Source organism: Colobus angolensis, unplaced genomic scaffold (genome assembly GCF_000951035.1).
Source record: "Colobus angolensis palliatus isolate OR3802 unplaced genomic scaffold, Cang.pa_1.0 Scaffold41, whole genome shotgun sequence".
Taxonomy (NCBI): Eukaryota; Metazoa; Chordata; class Mammalia; order Primates; family Cercopithecidae; genus Colobus; species Colobus angolensis.
The window spans coordinates 1,663,656-1,678,400 of NW_012117488.1; the positions used below are offsets into that span (position 1 = coordinate 1,663,656).

General features: G+C 41.0%; 1 protein-coding gene across 3 annotated transcripts in view; it reads right to left on the minus strand.

Annotated features, from left to right (window-relative positions):
- Window positions 1–14,745, minus strand: part of LRRC8D (leucine rich repeat containing 8 family, member D) — a 123,332-nt gene that overhangs the window by 81,909 nt on the left and 26,678 nt on the right. For all 3 annotated transcript variants that reach the window (XM_011956043.1, XM_011956046.1, XM_011956044.1), the window contains exon 2: window positions 14,455–14,599. The gene's annotated coding sequence lies outside the window, so the exon portion shown is untranslated. The remainder of the gene's footprint in view (window positions 1–14,454; window positions 14,600–14,745) is intronic.

Sequence of the window (14,745 nt, forward strand, 5' to 3'; positions counted from 1 at the left end):
GTTGGCCAGGCTGGTCTCGAACTCCTGACCTCAGGTGATCCACCCACCTCAGCCTCTCAAAATGTTGTGATTACAGGCGTGTGCCACCATGCCTGGTAAAGGCTATACTTTAAAGTGGTTTTCTTGAAATATAGTGAAGAGGCAAAAAAAAAAAAAAAATTGCAGAAATAGTGGGGCCTGGTTAACTTTACATATGTAGAAAACTTTGTCAAACCACAGGGTGGACTGATTCCAAGTCATTCTGAGGATTCAATTTTCATTGTGTAGGCACAGAAGGTATAGGACGGGGGCTGATAACCTTTCCAATGCTAGCTTAAAAGCAGTCAACCCCTTTCCTTTTTCCCACCAGTGGAGTGCAGGTTATTATGGGATAATGTGCTTATCTCAAGATGGAAGCAGAGAGAGAGTATACATTTTAGAACCACAGATTTTCAGCTTATTATGCTGTGATTTACCTCTTTTTTTCTCACCAAAATGGAAAGAACTTCGTTCTGATTATAAAATACCTGCTTCTTATTTTAAAAAATCAGATAATACAGAAAATTATAAAAAGTCAAAATCATCTATAATCCTACCACCCAGAGATAATTATTATTATTATTTTGAGATGGCGTTTCACTCTTGTTGCCCAGGTTAGAATGCAATGGTGTGATCTCAGCTCACCACAACCTCCATCTCCCAGGTTCAAGCGATTCTCCTGCCTCAGCCTCCCGAGTAACCGGGATTACAGGCATGCGCAACCACACCCAGCTAATTTTGTATTTTTTTAGTAGAGATGGGGTTTCTCCATGTTGGTCAGGCTGGTCTTGAACTCCTGACCTCAGGTGATCCACCTGCCTCACCTCCCAAAATGCTGGGATTACAGGCATGAGCCACCGTGCCTGGCCCCGATAATTACTCTTAATGTCTTGTTGTAAAGCCTTCAAATTTTTTTCTATGCATACACATACATATGTTTTGGGGTATTTTTTCGTTTTAAGAACCTAAAACCAATTATAAACTCTAGGGTAAAATCTTTTTAAAAAGAAAGTATAATTGATATGCTAAAAGAGGAGATAAAATGGAATTATATAAAATGTTAACTTAAAACCACAGTCGGCAGTAAAGTGGGGGGAGAAACACAGCACATGCAATGAATAGACAACAGTTACAAGCATGGTGGATATTAATCCAACTATATCAATAACCACTTCACATGTAAATTACCTAAACATACCAATTAAAAGACACAGATTGTCAGAGCAGATAAAGAAAACAAGACCCAAATATATACTATCTACAAGAGACCCATTTTAAATATAAAGACTTAGGTTTAAAATACCTAAGGGATTTGAAAAGGAAGCTGAGATCATAGCAGTAAATTGGAGATCTGATTTTCTATCTTTTTGTGAAAGACAAAATGTTGACCTATTTTACACCATTATTTTTTTTCTTTGAAATAACCTCTCATATCTTATTTCTGGAAATAGAGAAATATTAATAAATGCTGTTATTCTTACCTGAGAGTGTGTGTGTGTGTGTGTGTGAGATTACTGTAGCAGATGCCTTTTTCAATATGGTTCAGTGTTCAACATGAGCTGCTAAACTTTTGCTACTAACATAGCTATGCAATTATTTACTGATCTAGCAAGTTTAATTTTAATTTTAGATGCTAAACAGATACAAAAAATCAGCTGGTTTTCTATATTCTTCCTAAATTTAATGCCCAAGAAGGCTATTTTCCATTGCTGCATACGTAGCATGTTCACACTCATCAAATATATCTTGAATACAGGCTCTTTCAGACACACTAGATAGTCACATTAGGCTAAGTCAATTTCAAACATGCCAAAGGTACATTCTGAATTACACATACATATCTTGATGCCACACGCAACAAAACAAAACAAACCCCCAAAACTAGCATTAGACTTATTTTTGTGGTTAGAAAAATGACTAAAAATTTCCCATTGTGTGATGATGCATGAATCTTTGATCTCTATTGGTCCGACTTCATAGTCAGGCTACTTAGTTTATTTTGAGAAAGCAAATCTTTCCTGTTGTTTCTCAGGAAATGGAAGAACATATTTATGAACAATGTTTTAACGTTCAGTTTCAGTGGTTTTAATTTTTTAACTATTTTCACTTTGAAGAGTATTTAATTATGTGGAGAAATTAAGACTTTCAGAAGGAAACTAGAGCAAGGGGGTGGAGAGGGAATTGTATTCTCAGACTTCAGCTAAAAGGGTGAATTTTTAAAAGATGCCTCACAAAAACTGTTACACCCTGTTTCTTCCTGTGAAGAATTTTCCAAGCATTAAGTTGTGTAATAGCTTAATGGGGGAAAAGGAAATTCCCAGGTTTCTCTCAAATCGCCGTGAGTATAAAGAAAGATTAGAGGCTTAATTTACAAAGGAGTGTCCTATCACCTGCTTAGGCTTGTTAAATTATTACAATAATCTCTGGAGCCACTCATCTGACTGGATTCACCTTTTAATGATAACCACACCTTGAGGGCTTTAAGATGTTATCCCTGTTCTTAAAAGGGGACTCAGACAGTTAAATGCCTTTGAAGAATAAGTACACCTTCCAGAGGAAGAATATAGCCAACTCAGAAGAGTGATGAAATCCTTCAAAATCTATAGGCAAAGACATTCAAGGTGTAGTGATGGAAGCAGAAAGGAGAAAGGACTCTTAAGATAAGATCCTATGAATACTTAGCCTTCTCCAACTGTTCAATTCTCTTCTACAATACTACACTTTTAACTGAGAGAGAGAGAAATCAGCCTAGAAAAAAAGAAAATGCAACCAGAGAAACAACATAGAGATGAACGCAAAGAGCATTGCCTCCTCTTATGAAATGACTAAATTATCTGCTACCAGTGATTCCTCAGGGAACCGTGGTACTCAGCAGGAGGCGCACAGGGTAAATCCACACAGTCTACCTCATGCACAAATCCCATCACAGCTTCATGCTCCTGTCCTTCCCCTTTTCTGACTTGCTACCCTCTCCCATTGCCATGCACAGACACAACTGCAGACACCTGGGTACGGTTATCTGACAGTTGTCCTGTTTTCATGCTGTCAACTTCCCAAAGGCTCTGGGATTAGTGCTGCTATCAGAAGAACCCATAAATGGTAAGTGATAGGACTCTAGTTGCTCTTACTCTTTTCTCCGCTCATTTTTGTCTAACGATGTGCTAATCTCACAGAAGTTCTGAGAGTTACAGGAGACTTGAGAGGACATTAAATGCAACTTCCTCCATTGAAAGATGAGAAGGAAGAACTCCCCATCTTCCATTAAATGGAAGAACTAGGACTAGAACTAAGGTTCTCTAATGTCCGTTCAGTCTGCTGCTCCTTCTCTCCTCCCATCCAATCTTTAAATCACCATCCAAACTTAATGTTTCAGGCAAGTCCTGTGCAATCTATTTTAAAAGGTCATTCATGCTGTTCATATTACAGTACTCTATCAAAAAAAAAAAAAAAATCCTCCATCAGCACCTAACCACCAATGACAAAACCCCAACTGGGCCTTCAGTGATGCACAGCTATCACTCATCCTAAAGCACTGGGCTCCTTTTACAAAGGTAACTGTTACTAACTTCCAGCTGTCTCCTCAAGGCCCCACACTCGCAGCAGATTTCATCGCTGAAAATACCCTTTACTGAAAATATCCAAGCCATCAGGAACAAACTTTCTCAACTTCTTTCCCATCCACTTGCATATTCACCTACAGCCACATATATCTCTTCCTTGTCTTCTCCTGTCCCAATGGAATAAACATTCCAATTTCCTTTTGTAACAACCCCTTTGAGCATGCTTGTGCTCTAGAACTTGGCCCCCTATCTTTTCTGGAACTTTACTCCATTAATGATTTCCTCTTCTAAGCTCTAGTCACTATCACACACATACACACAATTCCTCGCAAACGTGTACACACCCGCGTGCATCTGCTCGCTCTCTTGCCTGTGCTCTCTCACTCTCTCTCCATCTGCTGCCCCCACTTCTCAACTCCTCCTCTTTCCTCACTGGTGACAATCCAGTGTTAGGGCTTTAGAGCTCCTCTGATTCAGTGGGTACTGAATACCTAGCTGTCAGATCCAATCTCCTATATTCAATCTTCACTCTACCGGACCTTCTTGTGCCCTGACAGGACCTGACAGCTTTTCCCTATTTACTCTCTGGGCAGCGTGGCAAGTTGCTCACCTGAGGTTTAGACACCCTGTCTGTAAAAGACAATAACATAATTATTTCACAGGAGATTGTTGTAAGAATTATATAATATATAAAAACAAACCAAAAGCACCTGGGACTCAATGTTGTCACTTTTGTTTTCAGATTTTCCTCTTCTTTTGTCTGCTCAGTCTTTGATCCTTTGGCCATCCCTGTGGAGTCTCAATGACATTCATGGCTACCACGATCAATCCTAGTCACTCTTCAGTAACTGTCTCCAGCCCTCACTTCTCTACTGGGGCTCAGTCCTCTGAAGATCAAAAGAATGCCCCACAGACACCCCAACTCCACTTCCACTTGAACTCATGATTGTCCCCCAACTTCTTACGTCTTCCATCCTTACTAATGACACCTTCAGACAGTGAGTCATTCAAACCAGAAGAATCAAGAATCATCTTTTTCCTTCCTCTTACTCCTTCCTACTTTCCATCTAATCAGTAACGAGTTATTTCTCCTAAGCATTTCTCCAATCCAGTCTCTCCTTTCCTCTCTCACCTTCATCACCTTAGTTTGGGGCCTCATGATGTCTGCCTGGATTATTACAGCAGCCACTAGACTGCTCCCTGCTTTCTTTTCACATATCTGAAGACAGTGATTGGAACATTTATTTTACCTTTAATGACTCCACAATGCTGTCAGGATAAAGTTCACACTTCCAGAAATGACATGCATGACCCTAGACATGGGTTTGACCAAGAATCCAAGCCAGTAGGCACCTCCGGCCTCTCCTCCCTCTGCACCACCATCGCTTGGCTCCATTCACTCATAGTCCATGTTCCGCACTCACTGAGCCCTTTGGGGCTCTGAACCTGGGCTGTTTACTCTGTTTGTCCTTTCTCTACCTCAGCCTGGTAAATGATCTCAGCCTCTCAATATTCAGCACCAAAATCACCTCCTTCAGGAATTCCTTCCTCGCAAACAAGAAAGAACAAATCACTCCCTCCTATGTGCCCTACTCTCTATCATCATCATCATCACAATATATTGCTATAAAGTGCTTTAAGTTATAAAAAAGTTAAGTTCCAGGGCTGGGTGCAGTGGCTCACGCCTGTAATCCTAGGACTTTGGGAGGCCGAGGTGGGTGGATCACCAGGTCAGGAGATCGAGACCATCCTAGCTAACATAGTGAAACCCCGTCTCTACTAAAAATACAAAAAACAAACAAACAAAAAAATTTAGTGGACATGGTGGTAGGCACCTGTAGTCCCAGCTACTTGGGAGGCTGAGGAAGGAGAATGGTGTGAACCCGGGAGGTGGAGCTTGCAGTGAGCCGAGATTGCGCCATTGCACTCCAGCCTGGGTGACAGAGTGAGATTCTGTCTCAAAAAAAAAAAAAAGTTAAGTTCCAGTTAGTGGTTTATGAGTCTATCTTCAGAGGTTAGGCACCATTTGATACTCACATTGCATCCTCAGAACTTAACGAAATGACTGGTACACAGGAGGTGGGGGATGACAGGGAGGGGCGGGGACTAAGATTTAATAATTTGGAGCTCAGCAAATGTCTCCTGTTGAAAGGATGAAGTAGTTTGGCTGCCAATTACGTTACAATAATTGAATAAGAGGGAAGGCTGGTAGGACAGCTGCTAAGGGGAGCACAGAGGAATCTGAATGAGAAATGGAGAACTTCCATACTGATAAAGTCCTCTAATGAGCATGTAAGTTTAGTAAGGTCACTAGCTAGGGCTGTTATAATCAAACTCAAGAGAATACCTAATAAATCCCATTTAAAGAACAATAGGAGAACAATTCCAACAGCCCACAGATATTGGTCTTATCTGTCTCAGCAGGTTTTGGACCCTAGAACATTCTATATTATGATTTTATCAGACTTTGTGCAAGCTTGGTAAATCTCAGCAGTTAACTAAAAAGACTGTAACTCTCTCCTGTGTCCATAAAGCACCTGAAGAACTACAGACACTAAAAAGAAAAAATACAGCTATTATCTACGCAATCCTGTAACTATTGGCCAAGGTTAACATCTTTGTCTTAGCCTAACCTTGTCACACAATATCTGTTTTGAGGCCTAAATTTGCCCCCATCATGATTTCAAATTTATTTATAGTAATATGCCATCCTATGTACACAACATGGTTTCATCACATTTTAAAAACCAAGGTGATGCCAGTCGTGGTGGCTCATGCCTGTAATCCTAGCACTTTGGGAGGCCGAGACAGGTAGACTGCCTGAGCTCAGGAGTTCGAGACCAGACTGGGCAACATGGTGAAACCCCATCTCTACTAAAATCCAAAAAAGTAGCTGAACACGGTGGTGTGCACCTGTAATCCCAGCTACTCGGGAGGCTGAGACAGGAGAATCACCTGAACCCAGGAGGCAGAGGTTGCAGTGAGCCAAGATTGTGCCATTGCACTCCAGCCTGAGCGACACAGCAAGACTCTCGCCTCAAAAAAAAAAAAAGATAAGGAGAAAATACATTGTACTCTGCACAGGCACACAAACACCCACTTATCAAATAAACTGACCTAGCATTCAGTGTGACATAAACTGCAGACAGGGGGAAGTATAAGACCCACTAAATTGAGAAGATTAGAGCGAAGTAAACTTGGAGAAAATCAAGCTGAAACTGACAAAGTTGTCCCAATAATAAAGAGACATCTATAATTAAGACACTTTCAAGAGTATTCACCCATGCAGTCAGTACAGCATCACACTTATACAACATGCACTCTAAAGCCATACTAGGAATGTACATCACAGCTCTATAGGCACATACAAAGCAATAGAGGAGGACAAGCCTTTGAAGTGAGACACCACTGTCCTACACAGATGACCAAGTACGAAAGGGAGTCATAACTGCTAACAAAAGAAGGAAAGAAAAGAGAAAAAAAAAACCACATTTCTAGAAAAATGTGTCTTTTAGAAATGTGTTTTTAGAAAATGTGTAGCTGCAAAAAGTTAACACATGCAAATAAGGGCAAGGAATCTGCCTCAAAATAATCTTAAAATCTTGAACTTTTAAATTTGTATTAATGTATCCATCATAACAATAAAGTCAAGTTATATAAATGTACATGTAACAAGAAGTCATGCTAGTAAGATCATGTTATATAAAGATACATGCAACAATTAAAACAGTGTATCCAATAGCAAAGAAATGGAGTCAACCTAAATGTCCATCAATGACAGGCTGGATAAAGGAAATGAGGTACATATACAAAATAAAAAAGAACATAAAAATTCATAAAAAAGAACAAGATCATGTCCTCTGCAGGGACTTGGATAGAGTGGGAGGCCATTATCCTTTGCAAACTAACACAGGAACAGAAAACTGAATACCACATGTTCTCACTTATAAGTGGGAGCTAAATGATGAGAACACATGGACACATAGAAGGAAATAACACACAGTGGGGCCTTTCGGAGAGTGGAGGAGGAAAAGGATCAGGAAAAATAACTAATGGGTACTAGGCTTAATACCTGGGTGATAAAATAATCTGTATAACAAACCCCCATGACCCAAGTTTACCTTTGTAACAAACCTGCACTGGTCCCTGAAACTTAAAATAAAAGTTAAAAAATAAATAAATAAAACAGTGTATCAAAGGCCCAAGAACATACAATTACGTCAACTGGAACCAAATAGAGATCTCAGAAAGAGACCTCTAAATATATGCACTTACATCCTGGGGGGTAGCACCAAAACTCTGTGGAGAAAGAATGTATTAGTTGGCAAATAGTGCTGGGAAACGTGGCTCACAATATGACCAGATTTTTTAAATAAAAATTGGATTAATACTTCGCATCTCAAATTCCAAATGGTTTAAAAACCCAAATGATAAGAGTAAACCTTTGAAATTAATAAAAGAAAATGAGGAGAAACAATATTGTGAGCCCAGAATAGGAGATGATTTCTTAACTGACTCAAAACGCACAGACCATAATAATAGTATAAAGTGATGAGATAACAACATTAAAACTAAAGATTTTATTGCTGCTATTACTGAAAGGCACCACAGACAAAGTTATTAGGAAAGTGACACACTAGAAGAAAATTACTCACAATGTCTAAAGACAAAGAGGAATTAATTTCTAGAATACACAAGAGATACTACAAAAATTCTCTCAAGAAGTTCTTACAAGAAAAAGGCAAGAGACTCAACAGAAAATAAAGGGCAGGCTAAAGACATAAAAAGACAATTCATGGAAAAGGAAAATTAAATTAAGTAAATGAAGACATGTTCAGCCTCACTAGCAATCAGAAAAAGGCAAAATTAAACCATTAGGTATAACCAACATCTATCAGGTTGGCAACAATCAGGAAATTTGTTTAAAAAAAAAAAAAAGGCATTATGCAGTATTGGTGGAGATATAAAGTTGGCAACTATCTATGCAGTTCCCAGTAAAATTACGCAGTTCCTAGTATGCATATATCCTATGATCCAGCAATATTGTTTGTGGTCAATACTGCCTCAAGAAACTCTCATGAAGGCCAATAAATTCCATATGCTTAGGTTCCTTAGAAAAAAACGAATACATACGACATGGAAGCCAAAAATATTCATAAAAAAGTTGACCCTTTCATGTCCCTATTCATACTGTCTCCATATTGTCTACAATTTTAACTTAACCCAGCCAAAAATATTCATAAAAATGTTGACCCTTTCATGTCCCTATTTGTACTGTCTCCATATTGTCTATAGTTTTAATTTAACCTTTGCTGAAAGGGTAGATAAGACTAAACAAACCATGATCATTTCGTTACATAGGCTAGTTTAAGAACAAGGAAAGCAGGATATACAGTGAGAGAAATGTTTCAGCATTGGAGACTGCACAAATCTGGATCCGAGTCCAGACCTTAGTTTGGAGTCTCTGCCTGCCTCAGTTTGTTCACATAAAACAGGATCATTGGCCGGGTACGGTGGCTCACGCCTATAACCCTAGTACGTTGGGAGGCCGAGGCGGGCAGATTTACGAAGTCAGGAGATCGAGACCATCCTGGCTAACACAGTGAAACCCCATCTCTACTACAAGTACAAAAAATTAGCCGGGTGTGGTGGCGGGCATCTGTAGTCCCAGCTACTGGGGAGGCTGAGGCAGGAGAATGGCATGAACCCAGGAGGCAGAGCTTGCAGTGAGCCAAGATCGCGCCACTGAACTCCAGCCTGGGTGACAAGAGCGAGATTCTGTCTCAGAAAAAAAAAAAAAAACCAAAAAAAAAAAAAAGGGTTATTACCCACTCTGCATAATACCAGGAGGATTAGAGATAATCAATGTCTATTTGTCAGTGCCTGAAAAATATGGTGTTCAATAGATAGGAAGTGATTTCTTTTAACCAAATAAAGGAACTTCATGAAATAACCCTATTAGATTTCCACACGCTGCTCAACCTATCTTAAGCAGAATGACTTATATTCATGTCATACAACACACACAGAAATCAGAGACTAATTCAATATGAATTCACACATCAGTTTTTCCCACTGCAGAACAGGGACAAATCCTATCTCCCTTTCCTTAAACTTGCCACAAATTGTAAAGGTTAAGATTGGGAAGCCTCTTTTAGCTTCTGGGAAATGAACATACGGCTGGTGGTGGTGGTGGTGGCTATGACTGTCATGATTCTGAAACTGGCCTCAGAGTCCTGACTCTACAAAAACAGGGAAGGGATATTCACAGAAGTAAGGTAGGGAAAATGCTCTTAAAGAGAATCCAGTAATCCATGACTAACTGTAAAGATCTCAAAGCTGACCATGAAAAACAATCAGCCCAGAAACAAGACCAGATCCAAAATCAGGGCTTAACACATCATCCATTTAATGTACAACAAAGAGGAAAAATTCCACCTGGGAATCTTTATAATCTGATGGCTTACATATTATACATCTTTCATCACCATTTCAGCATTTTCAGTCTGGAGCAGTTGTTTTGCTTTGGCCTCGATTCCCCACCTGTAGACTTCAGGGTATTGCAAGAGGTCTGTAGGCTGAATCCCTATCTCATACACACATGCAATGCTATTTTACAAATACAGGAAGATGATGAAGTCATTACTTGCAATATATACTCAGCTGAGTGATATTAAATAACTCTCACGAAACATTTGCAATTATAAGAGATACGAAGTAAAACAGTGAACCAGTTAAGATTGTTGAAATCTTTTAATATTAAATAAAAGCTTCCTGATTTTTGTAAGTGTCAGGAGCCACTGCATTATAGTTTACAATTTGACTAAGAAGGTATTTTTTACTTTATAATATACATGAAGGGAAAAACAGTTTTGAAAAAATGAAATCTTAACTTGCATTTATTTATCTCCACTCCTAGTCCCCTCTTGGCCATTAACTTTTCCTTGGCATTTAACATCAAAGCTAGTTACTCTTTCATTTTTAGCCTTTCTGTTGGAAGAGATACACGGCTAGTTCACAAGCCACTGCAACTCACCAATAGACAGAAAAGGCAGTGCACCGTGTATTAAGGAACCATACATATATCATTTCATTCCTCCCTTATAATAGAATGAGCTCTCATTTCCTCCGTTTTGCTCCTCCTTTACCTTCTCCTCTCCCTGAGGGTTTTGACCACAGTTTTACAGAGGGTAAGTTATAGGCCACTATGAATATTCCAATTATTGCAGAGAAAACAAATATTTTATCTAACACTTATGAAAAATGTACTCCAAATTTTAATTTGCAGTACAACAAATTAAACCATAATTTTACAGTTTAGTTAACGGTGCAACATTAAAACCATAACTAAAGAGAGCCTCAACTTTAAGTGCTACAAAGGTAAGGAAATAAACTTACTTGCATCTAAGGAATGTTACAAAAATATTTAATCTATAATTTAAAGTTACGTGGGTTTGCTTACGTTGTTCTGTAATGTGAACCTCTCAGTGGATTACTGTGAGCTGGAATGAAAGCATAGGAGATGTGCATGGTGGCAGTAGTGGGGAGTGGAGAGTCATATATATCATTTACTAATTAATTAATTTTCTGGGATATAAACTGCCCTAGGAGTAAGCCAGAAGAGGTTGTTTAATTCTAAAAAATTAAAATATGGTAATCTGATCACTTGGAAAGATACTTACTCACTAAAACCTGACAAAAGATACCTGTAAATTAAAATATACTACTAGAATTTTGGCAGCAGAATACAAATCACATTGGTGCAAACACAGCTAAATCTAGTCACAGACACACAGGAAGTGTAAATTTCAAGTATGAAAAAAAAAACTGCTTTAAAAATGAAAACAAACCTTGAGCTCTGGGCAGAGCCTGAGTGAAGAGGAATAACGAAAAACCTGGAGATTCAGTAAGGCAATCCAGCTTTCTTTTGGAATAGCAAAGGACCACCTGAATCAGCACTGCCACCTCTTCCTTAGGCAGCAGTTTTCCAGACTACAAAAGAGCCATGGATTACATCAAAGGACCCTTGTTCAGGTACCAACAACTCCATTTACTAATACGACCACTGACAAGTTACATCCCATCAGCCTGTTTCCTCTCTCCATAAACTGGAGAAAATGAATCCTACTTCACCACATCACTGAAAGGAGCAAGAAGAGTTTACCTCTGTTGGAGGGAGTAAAAAAAAAAAAAAAAAAAAAAACTACCATCCAAGAATGGGACATGGATGGAGCTGGGGGCTGTGATTGTGCCACTGCACTCCAGCCTAGGCAACAGTGTGAGAGCATGTCTAAAAAAAAAAAAAAAAAAAAAAAATCATATATACTGTGTAAATAGAAAATGACAATCTAACAGCCAGTTATGATTTCTGAGTTTAAATATCACTAGAATGGAAGGAGACTCTGTTCCTAAATGGGAGAGAGATTTTGAGGCTCACAAAAGCTGTTCTACTGTATCTTAGAGCATAGTGACAGATGCTAAAGAAAGTCCCCAAATAAATTAATAAACTGTGGGTGGGGGGGTGCAAAGAACACACATAGGTATAAAAGTAGAGGCAGCGACTGGGTGCAGTGGCTCATGCCTGTAATCCCAGCACTTTGGGAGGCCCAGGCAGGTGGATCACGGCGTGAGGAGTTTGAGATCAGCCTGACCAACATAGATAAACCCCATCAATACTAAAAATAGAAAATTAGCTGGGCGTGGTGGCGTGTGCCTGTAATCCCAACTACTTGGGAGGTTGTGGCAGGAGAATCGCTTGAACCTGGGAGACGGAGGTTGCAGTGAGCCAAGATCACACCACTGCACTCCAGCCAGGGCAACAAGAGTGAAACTCCTCTGTCTCAAAAAATAATAATAATAAATAAAATAAAATAAAAAATAAATAAAGTAGATGCAAAACACTATGGTTGTACAGGTCTTTCAAGAATCTCTCTTGACTGGTTGAGCGTGGTGGCTCACACCTGTAATCCCAGTATTCTGGGAGGCCAAGGTAGGCAGATCACTTGAGGTCAGGAGTTCGAGACCAGCCTGGCCAACATGGCAAAACCCTGTCTCTACTAAAAATACAAAAATTAGCTGGGTGTGGTGGCATGCACCTGTAATCTCAGCTGCTCGGGAGGCTGAGGCAGGAGAATCGCTTGAACCCAGGCAGCAGAGATTGCAGTGAGCCGAGATCGCGTCACTGCACTCCAGCCTGGGTGACAGAATGAAAATCCATCTCAAAATAAAAAGAATCTCTCTGGATTACTTTCTCACTTTTCATGACGTATTTGGCAAGAAGAGGCATAAACACAGCCATTTCACAATTAAATTCAAACTTAAGAAGTCCATGTCTGTCTAGGAAGGATAAGTTTAATTGTTCAGTTTTCATAGTGCATTTTGGCTACGTAATGCCATGTACTTAATGAGTACCTGTTTTGTACTCAAGCTGGTAAATTTGTACCACCCTGGTAAATTTTCCTTTCAAAGCAAACTTAATTATGTAGTAAATATGTTTTCTAAAATTTTCAGCATCAGAATGCTACAGTCAGCATGCCACGTCATGAATGTAAATTCTACACCTACTCCTGACTCCTTAGATGGCTTGGCTACCCAATAAAATGAAAGCATGCAGTGTATGTGATACTGTGCTACACAGATTCACTTTTCCTCTGTGCTACAGGGAGAGACCTTCTTTGGCAGAGTCTCACTTTCCTCCCCTCTAGTCATATGCTCACATCCCTTCCTCGGAAATAAAAAGAAGATGCCACTGGCCTTAATAGGACTCAAACATTTAATTTGAGGCCACACAATGATCCCATCAAACTGATTCTTCTCAGCCATCCCACTCCCCTTAGTGTCCTCCCCAAGACTGGAGTTTCACCAGGTAGATAAACAGGTTGTAAAAGAAGGTTAGGCTTTCACTGAGGGGAGAAGTCAATCTGAGTTAGTATGGAGAAAGTGGAGCTGCCAGGGAAATAAAGATGGAAAACGTCTGTAGCATAAAACCAACCCTAGCATTTTATTCTCCTCCTATGAACATTTGAGATGCAACACGAAGTGGATGTGAAATTAAAATCTACCTGGTGAATCTGAGAAAAGTCACTCTCAATTTTACTTTGATGACAAATGGAATTAATAAAGACGCCTGGCTCATATGTTAAAGTACCTTCTGTCTCGGCGAGGAAGCCTGGCTAAGAAACCACAGTGGAGTTAACAAGCCAGACAGCAGACTAAACACCTCAGAACTCGCTGCTGTGCCTCATTCCTGGTCCCTACCTTTCCGGTGTGTGTCTGCATCACTAATTCCCTCCGTTTGGCATGGCCTGGCTTTCCCAAAACAGAAACCAAGAAACCGGGGTCCTCTGTTTCAGTAGCTGAAGAGCTGATTTCTGAGCACGGACACCAAGATTCTTTTCTCCTGTCCACCTTACACTTCACCCACAACTCATCCTCCTCTTCCTCTTCCCTACGTCCCAACCCCTTACCCTCACACTACCCTGCCTCCCAGGACCTCAGACCAGCAAGGGAGGAACAAAGAGCTGCTGCTTCAAGCAGCAGCAGTCCGGAGGAGAGGGTGGAGAGGGCAGCTGGGGGCTCCAGAAAGACTCCCCGGGCACTGGCAACCCCAGCGCAGCCCGGGGCAGCCCAGTCTGGAAAGAACTCTAGTAGAGTCCTGGCAGGCGGGTCCGCAGTGCATGCCCAGGGCCTTCCCCCGGCCCGAACCCAGGGCCGGCAGCAGCCAGAGTTTGGCAGACACCCTGGGTGAGAAGCCAGTGGTGGGGGGCGGGCAAGTGAAGCTGCAGTACAGAGCTGGAGATGCAGAGCCGAGAGTAGCAGCGCTCCTTGCCATGGACTTCCCCACCCGCACCCTGGACCCAGACCCGGCCCCGAGCACCTGGACCAAGCAGCCACCCTGTTCCCTCAGGGCTCTCTCTGGGGACTCGGCTTGGGCGAGCTCCGGAGGCTGGAACCGCGACGACGAGAGACTTCACTCCTCCATCCTGGGACCCGGCAGCACGTTATAGACAGCCGTGCACTTCCTGTTTGAAAACACAGGAGAGTGAAAGAGCGAAAGAGATCCGAGTGTCGGCAGCGGGGAGGAAGGAGCGCAGGGCGGCGGGGAGCCAGGACCAGGGGGCCACCGCTTGCATAACTGCCATGGTAGGCACCCAGCGCTCCCCTGGCC